A 9210-nucleotide genomic window follows, 5' to 3' on the forward strand; every position below is an offset into this window, starting at 1 on the left:
ACCTCCCATTCTCATCGACCCTTGACACCTCGCACGCCAACCCCCCCCCCCCACCCCACACACACACAATTCATTTTTAAACAAACGAAATAATAAAAGACAGTCAACTTTAATATTAGATTAACAACTAAGTGAGGATTTAGTGTTCATTAATGTTTTGGTTCAATGGTACTGAAGTCTTACAAAAATATATTCAGACATATATAGCAAAGGCATATGAACCTTTATGGTTAAACTCCATTCAATTTTGAAGGAAAGTTTAATCACCTGTGATGTTGTATTTTATAAATTCTAAAAGGTCAATGGTTGATAAGTTTTATCATTGTACTGTTATTTTAGCTAAATTCGGATTATAGAGGAAATTGCCAAAACTTTTAAGTTCGTCCCTATTAGAACCGAAAAGTCAGGTGTCATGCGAAAACTAGTAAAACAACACTTAAACGTCGATAAATCAGACAATAAAAAGAGAAATACCAAAAGAGTCACAAACATTTAACGTGGTTCGGTCAACTGACATACGTCCACGGCGGAGATGAACAATCCACTATAAAAAAAGAGTACAAAATATCGAGAGAACAACCTCATGAAGAGGCAAATACAAGTGACGCACTAACATTTGTCCCGTAAAGTTTCCCCCCCCCCCCTCCTCCAAACACGACTCTCAAACCCCATATGGCTACATTGTGGGTGCTACTGAATGAGAAAGAAGGATCCTCAATTTATAGAAGTCCAAACCTTTTCCTACAAGAAAAAGGACTCGCCATTTCCTTCTAAGAATAGGAAACCCAATTATGGTAAACATGTTGACTCTCCTTCAAGAGATAGGAAAATCAAATATGGTAAGAAAATCGGGACAACACCTAACAATTCTCCCCCTTGGCCTGAATTTTCTGATAAAATAAACTTAATCCCTCCTTCTCATTCAGTAGCATCCACAATGTGGGGTTTGAGAGTCGTGTTTAAGGGGAGAACTTTACGGGACAAGTGTTAGTGAATCACTTGTGTTTGCCTCTTCGTGAGGTTGTCTCTTGATATTTTGTACTCTTTTTCTTATAGTGGATTGCTCATCTCCGCCGTGGACGTTGGTCAGTTGATCCAACCACGTTAAATGTTTGTGTCTCTTTTTGTATATTTCTCTTATATTGTCTGATTTATCGTCGTTCAAGATTTGCGTTACTAGCTTCCACATGACACCTGATATTTCGATCCTAACAAGGGGACTCGCTAAATATGGAAGATTTATGTATTCCTTTTAGGAAAAGAAAAATCTAATTAGGATCGAAAATTATGTTGTCCACTTGTTATGTTAAGGAAAAGGCAAACCCGAAAATAAAGAAGATAAAGAACACCAAATTTTAACATGGAAAACCCTTCAAATCGAAGGTAAAAATCACGGGATCACAAAGATCCAAAAAGATCCACTACAAAATAAGAGGATTATAAAAGTTCTCCAAATAGGCTACACAACAAGTGTCAAATATGGAGCAACAATAGCAACAGGAGCAACGACAAATCAATTAAAGAAACAGGATGAGTCACAAAACTGGAGCTGCAGTCCGGGGATTGAAATCAGATGCTACGGGGCTCAAAATCTCCACCGTTCACTCAGTCAAAATTTCAGCCCATTCCAACGGTTAACGAATCAGAAAACAGGATTTGAAGTTGGTTGGTCGGAATAAAATCTGCAGCGAAATGAATATTTTTCTTCTCTCTTATCTCTTGATGAAAGCTCTCTCAAAAACCACTCTTATGTGCTTAAGTCTTTCAAAGACTTGTACTAATGAGCATTAAACAATTCTCCAAGGTTGTTCTATTTATAGATCATAGGTGGCGCTTTCCCTTAAAGCCAAAACTAACTCTAAATAGGAACAAAAACCGAATCCAATTCCGAATAGGAATGAAAACCAAAAGAGAATAGGATTAGGCCATTGCGCCTTTGGATGGACAACATGAGCATGAGCCGAACAAACTCCCCCTCTAGCCAAGGGCGAAATGTGTCTTCAAGTAGAGGAACTATTGAGAGGCTTCATACCTGCCAATTTTCTGCAAAACACATGCTTATCTGCAACCACCGCCTTTGTCAGCATATCCGAAGGATTTTCATCAGTGTATATCTTTTCAACCTCAAGTAATTTCTCTTCCACGGCCATTCTTATCCAATGATCTTTGTGAGTATCTTGCATGGCTTTACCATAGCTCTCAGGTTCTCCCATGTCAGTCAAAAGTACATACTCATTAGGAGGATAACGCATGGATTTCTGCTTCTCCCTTATAGATATTCTAAGAGAGGTTTCAGGAGCATTCAAAGTAGTTACCTGAGCAGGAATTGGTTGTTGATCAACCACAACTTCATCAACTGGAGCATCCATAACATCTACCATGATCATTATTTTGATCTTGATCGCTATCTTCATTATTGTCTTGGATTCCTTCATGTGCAATAGGTGCCTTAGCAATTGAAACTGGATAAATATCAACTAAGCTCTCATTACTGTGAAAATCTATCTTCTCAGCTTTCTCAATATCTTCAATAGTCTGGTCTTCAAAGAATATTGCATCACTACTTCTAATAAGTTTATTGTCAACTGGATCATAAAAACGATACCCAAACTCATCTTGACCATAACAGATAAAGATGCACTGCTTAGTTTTGACATCCAGTTTCGATCTCTCATCTTTAGGAACATGCACACAAGATTTACACCTAAAAACTCTCTGGTGATCATAAGAAACATCTTTGGCAAACCAAACTCTGTCCGGGACATCACCATCCAAAGCAACAACAAGAGACAAATTGATAACATAGGCAGCAGTGTTAAGTACTAAAATATATTTGGAAGTTTAGCCTCTGAAAGCAAACATCTAACTCTCTCAACTAGTTCTATACATCCTCTCTGCCAAACCATTCAATTGAGGCGTCTTGGGCGGAGTTTTCTGTTGACGAATTCCTTGTTCCTTGCAATAGTTATCAAAGGGACCATAACATTTACCACTATTGTTAGTGCGAATTAATTTTAATTTCTTCCCCGTTTGTCTCTCAGCTAAGGCTTAAAATCCTTAAACACGCCAAGTGCGTGATCTTTATATTTCAAAGGATACACCCAGAGCTTACGGGAATGATTTCATAAAGTAAAGTGCACCACCTTTTGACTTTACTTTAAAAGGACAACACAAATCAGAGAGTACTAGCTCCAATAAATCGGGCTTTCTTGAGGTAGGATGGCTATGAAAGGAAACCTTTTTCTGTTTGCCAACTAAACAATGGATACACCTTTTCAGCTTTGCTTGTTTCACTCAAGAAAGCAAATTTTCTTAGCCAAGCACGTAATCCCCCTCTCACTCATATGACTCAATCTTCTGTGCCACAAGATGTCACTTTCCACCAGATTTATGGAGTCATTAAGAATAGATCCATGTGTCACATATAAATGACCAGACTTGACTCCTCGAGCCACTACTAACGAGCCTTCGGTGAGCTTCCATTGGCCATTAAAGAGGGCATTATGTTAACCTTCATTGTCTAAGCTTCCTGCGGAGATCAAATTGAAAGAAAAGTCTGGAGAATGCTTGACATCTTGAAGAACTAACGTTGAACCATTATTAGTTTTCAAACAAACTGTGCCAACACCAAACACCTTAACTTCACCGGTATTGCCCATCTTTAACACTCCAGAATCAACAGGAGTACAAGATGAGAAAAAGTCTTTTCTTGGTGTGACATGTGAGGTAGCTCCAGAATCTACTATCCATCTCGTCTCATGGGATACCAAATTGATGACGTTTTCATCATAAGCAAAAAGAAGATCATCTCAAACAATAGCAGCAACATTATTCTCGTTATTTTCAACTTTCTTTCCTTCTCTAGTGTCTTGCTTCAACTTGTGGCAAAACTTTTTGATATGTCCTTTCTTGCCACAGTGGTCACATGTAATAATATGGTATTTGGACCTTGACTTACTTCTACTTTTATCTCTATTCCTCGAGCCTCTTGTTCTATCTCTCCCCCGGTCTTCTGTAACCAAGATATCTGCTTGTGAGGACGAACCTTGAAATTTTCTCCTTACTTCCTCGTTCAATACCACTCTTGGCATATTCCATGGTCACCTTACCTCCAGGAACTGAATTTGTCAAAGAAACACGAAGAGTTTCCCAATAGTCTGGCAGAGTATTAAAAAGCCAAAGTCCTTGTATCTCATCATCAAAATTAACTCCCATTCCAGACAGCTGATCAAGGATGCCCTGAAAATCATTTATGTGATCAAGGATAGGGCTGCCTTTCTTGTATTTAAAGGTCATCAATTGCTTTAGCAGGAACAACTTGTTGTTCCCAGTTTTTGAAGCATAAAGAGTCTCTAACTTTTCCCATAATGATCTCGCATGTGTCTCATTCACAATATGGTTCCGCTCATTATCTTCAACCCATTGTCGTATATATACACATGCTTGTTGGTTCTTGAAATCCCAATCTTCATCAAATATATTCTCAGGTTGATGATCTAAAAAAAGGGGTAGATGCATCTTCTTCACGAACAACAAGAATTTCATCTTGCTTCTCCAAACATTATAATTTCTCCCATTTAAGCATACCATCTTGCTCATATTCGCCTCAATTCCGTAACAACCCGGATAAATAACCAAGGCTCTGATACCACTTGTTAGGACAGAAAAAGTCAGGTGTCATGCGGACGCTAGTAAAGCAACACTTAAACGGCGATAAATCAGACAATAAAAGAGAAATACCAAAAGAGACACAAACATTTAACGTGATTCGGTCAACTGACCTACATCCACGGCGGAGATGAGCAATCCATTATAAAAAAAGAGTACAAATATCAAGAGCGAACAACCTCACGAATAGGCAAACACAAGTGACACACTAACACTTGTCCCGTAAAGTTCTCCCCTTAAACACGACTTTCAAACCCCATATGGCTACATTGTGGATGCTACTGAATGAGAAGGAAGGATCTTCAATTTTTAGAAGTCCAAACCTTTTCCTACAAGAAAAGGGACTCGCCATTTCCTTCTAAGAATAGGGAAACCCAATTATGGTAAACATATTGCCCTTTCCTTCAACAGATAGAAAAATCAAATATGGTAAGAAAATCGGGACAACATCTAACAATCCCCACAAGGAGTTAGTGCGAATAGTATTATGACATTATGTTGACCACTATGTCTATTGTCAAAGAATTTGACTATCCAACACAAAACTACAATAAGTGGAGAACCCGTAAGTGTGAGACTAGATAGTTGTGCTTTTAATTAATTCGCCAATCAAGTGGGAACTTCAATATTCCAAATGAAAGAACTTTGAAGTGAAATGGCTAACTTTTCATTAAAAAGCTAAGGTTAGTGGTGAAGCGTCGAGCATCTTGTAGAGTGCAGCATCTTAAGGCCAATCAGAAAATCATGACAAGAAATTTCGAGAAAAAATCAGAGAGGAAGATAAAGTTCCACAATTCCATCATATGAATTTGACTGCATTCAAGTTTGCAAGGAGGGCATTTACTCAGTTGCTTCATATCACAATATTCTCCAATTGACCAATATATATGCTACATACACTTTCTGTTTGCTCTACAACAAGGTAAATAGCCAGTAATCTTTCATGTTTATGATAAGGCAAAGATTTATATTGAAATTTAAGGTTTGTGTCTCGTTGGAGTTGTTTTTGGTTCAGGTTTAGGAGAAACTCGACAAGAAATAGTCAGCCTTAAGACAAAATGCATCTTTCCTTTATTTAGGTACCTTGATAACAATAATGATTCGGCATACTTCTTTTTTATGTACGTAGACCAATATGTCCTCTTTTATGTCTGACTTATAACACCTTTTTATCTTTCATTTTTAGATGATTCGTTTGTTCTCTTGTTTGAATGGAAAGAAAGATTTTCCTTTACATGGATGTTAAGACGAATATGTGTGATTAGACAAAATTAAACTTATCACCTTCGTCGAAAGGCGCAAGTAGCATACGTTGAGGATAGTTTGAAATGATTTGATCATGTCCTGCGCCGATCTCTAGATGCACCGGTCCATAGGTGTGAAGTCACGGTAGATGAAGTGTTAAAAATGGAAAAAGTAGACCTAAAATCACGTGAAACAAAGTTATCTTCAAAGGCCTACAATCTCTTGGTTTCAATGTAGACTAATGAAAGATAGGACATACATAATGGATGAATATCTAATAAATATTAATCAGTTGAGATTATGTTATAACTATGTTAGTACTGCTACTTTATGCCATATGCTTTAATTTCTAAGAGTCTTTTAGTCTAATATAGGTTTTAATACCAATTAAATTCTACTTCTATTTTATTTTATATATAGATCTTAGATGAATTTAATTAGATAAATATGATTAGTTAGGATTCATATATAGCAGACCGCGACATACTTCAATAAGCTCTGGCTATGATTACCAATTCCCAAATAACTAATAAAAGTAAGAAAAAACTACCTATTCTGAATAAGAAACTTGAAAGCATTAATTTCACGTCCGAAAGCAGTAATGCCTATTTCTCAGGGCTTTTTTTACTTTATATTTGGTAGCCAAAAAAGTATATAAAATTTGTATAATTTTTGTATATAACATAAAGAATATATATATACAAAAAATATACATATTTTCAAATATTATTTTGAGAGTCGCTATACAACATCTTTTTTTCTATTTCCTACTAGTGTTATTCATGTTGATCCCAATGGGACTATATCTTTATATTATAGCGCAACATATACAATTCTTATTGAAATTGAAGATAAGTATTTTGATTAGGGGTGTCAACCCACTCTTTAATTTAGAAAAATTATTCACTTACTAGAAAAACCTAGCGTGCAAGAAATTGATCCAACAAGAGAGGTACTTATACGATTGTCACTATTAATGTTTTAACTTTACATACAATGAAATAAATGGTTAATCTAAAATCGAAATAACTAATATATAAGACATGTTATGTGCATGTGTTGAGAAAAAACGAGTGCCATTGAGTTTTATTTGAAAAAAATGGACAAACTGCTCGCTATTCATTACTATCATATCATATAAGTGGAGCCACAGCAAGTACAACCCCAATAAAGTGCTTTTAGATGTAAAATAATTGTAGGAATTATGAAAGGTTTGAAGTCAAAAAAAAAAAAAAAGAAACACAAAAGCTACAAACGTTATCTGCTTTAATTCTACTGTTCTACGCGTGATAGCAAACACAGAATTTTGAAATCATTATTTCTTCTTGTATACGGTCGAGATTGTATGCCTTCGATCTATAGACCCGAGAGGTCGTCCAAAGCCCGGGATTGCCTTAGGTCAAGCAAGCTCGAGTACGAGATCGACACACTAGACTCGAGCTCGAGGACGGAATGCAACGCCCGAAGATTGACACGTGAGTTACACCGAAGCCGGGCTTGCTTGACCCCGAAATAGTACCGCTATGGACTTGATAGAATGGGCTAGATTCCTGCCACGTCCTCAAGATCATGGCGCAAATCCCGGAATAGGATTGTATGATTCCGTACTAGGCGGTTAGACAGCTGTATCAAGAATATTCTTTACTGTAAATAGAAATATACCTTATTCAGGGTTCCCCTATTATATAAAGGGGATCCCAATCATTGTAACATCCATCTGATCATTGGCAAGAATATACTATCCTACTTTTCTCTCTCACTGTTCATCAAAATTGTCCTTTACATTTATTGTTCTTACTTTATTGCTCTTAGTTCGTCTCGAGGTCACTAAGCTCGAGGTCACCACTGCTGAGTAACATTGGTTTGATTCACTTATTCCTTCCATTTCTACTTCATATTTCTTGAATATTAATTGGTACTGAATTTAATCACATATCTTTAAACCACAAATCAAATTTAATTGTTACTCGTATTTTTGAGGTAAACAGTTTGGCGCCCACCGTGGGGCTAAAGATAATAGTGATTGTTTCTTTACTGATTCTCATTACACACGTTATTTTTTACACTTTTTCTTATCAAAAATTTTTTATTCTCAGGCTGAAACATGTCTAGCTCACACAATGCACCTGTTCATGACAACAAAGGTCTTGGTGAAAACAACTATATTGGGGTCGGTGTACCACCAATAAACCCTGGGAAAGTGCCAACCATGGAACCAGTTGATGTTAGTTCACACATTGCTCTAAACGCAGATTTAGGCACAGACCCCGGAGGGAGTGTACGCAGGGAAGCCCGACCTAGTGGCTAAGGAACACAACACAAGGAGTGGGTGATGGGGGAATCAGCCTCCAAGTGATATTCGAGATGCTGCAAGCTCAACAGATCGTCATTTCTCCACTTCAAAGTCAAAATAAAACTCCGAGTGTAGCTGAACAAAAATAATCGACGTGCTGAGCCAGCGCCAGAAAGGCCAAATGGAAATGACTCGGGGACTAACCCCACCATTATGAGGATGCTCGAAGAGCTCACCAAGAGGATCGAGTCCGGAGAAAAGAATATTGAAGACAATGACAAAAAGGTGGAAACATATAATTCCCATGTTAACCAAATACCGGGGGCACCTCCAGTTTTGAAAGGATTAGATGCCAAGAAGTTCATACAAAAACCATTCCCCCAAAGTGCGGCTCCGATGCCTATTCCTAAGAAATTTCGCATTCCCGATATACCCAAATATAATGGGACAACCGACCCTAACAAGCATATTACTTCATACACTTGCGGGATCAAAGGAAATGATTTGAATGACGCTGAAATTGAATCAGTCTTGTTGAAAAAGTTTGGAGAAACAATGTCGAAAGGAGCTATGATTTGGTATCACAACCTACCTCCTAACTCTATTGATTCATTTGCTATGTTAGCAGACGCCTTCGTGAAAGCGCATGCCGGGGCCATAAAGGTGGCTACGAGAAAATCGAATGTCTTCAAGATAAAACAAAGGAACGATGAGATGTTGAGGGAGTTCGAGTCCAGATTCCAGATGGAGCGAATGGAGTTACCACCGGTCTCAGATGACTGGGCAGAACAAGCTTTTATGCAAGGTTTAAATGAAAGGAGCTCGATTGCATCTCGCCAGTTAAAGCAAAACTTGATCGAGTATCCGGCTGTGACGTGGTCAGATGTGCACAATTGTTATCAATCAAAAATCAGGGTCGAGGACGACCAGTTGGGAGCCCCCTCGGGTTCAGTTCATCCTAACAGATCGGCAGCCAGACCCCCGAGGGATACAGACAGGGACTC

This window comes from Nicotiana attenuata, chromosome 1 (assembly GCF_001879085.1).
Source record: "Nicotiana attenuata strain UT chromosome 1, NIATTr2, whole genome shotgun sequence".
Lineage (NCBI taxonomy): Eukaryota > Viridiplantae > Streptophyta > Magnoliopsida > Solanales > Solanaceae > Nicotiana > Nicotiana attenuata.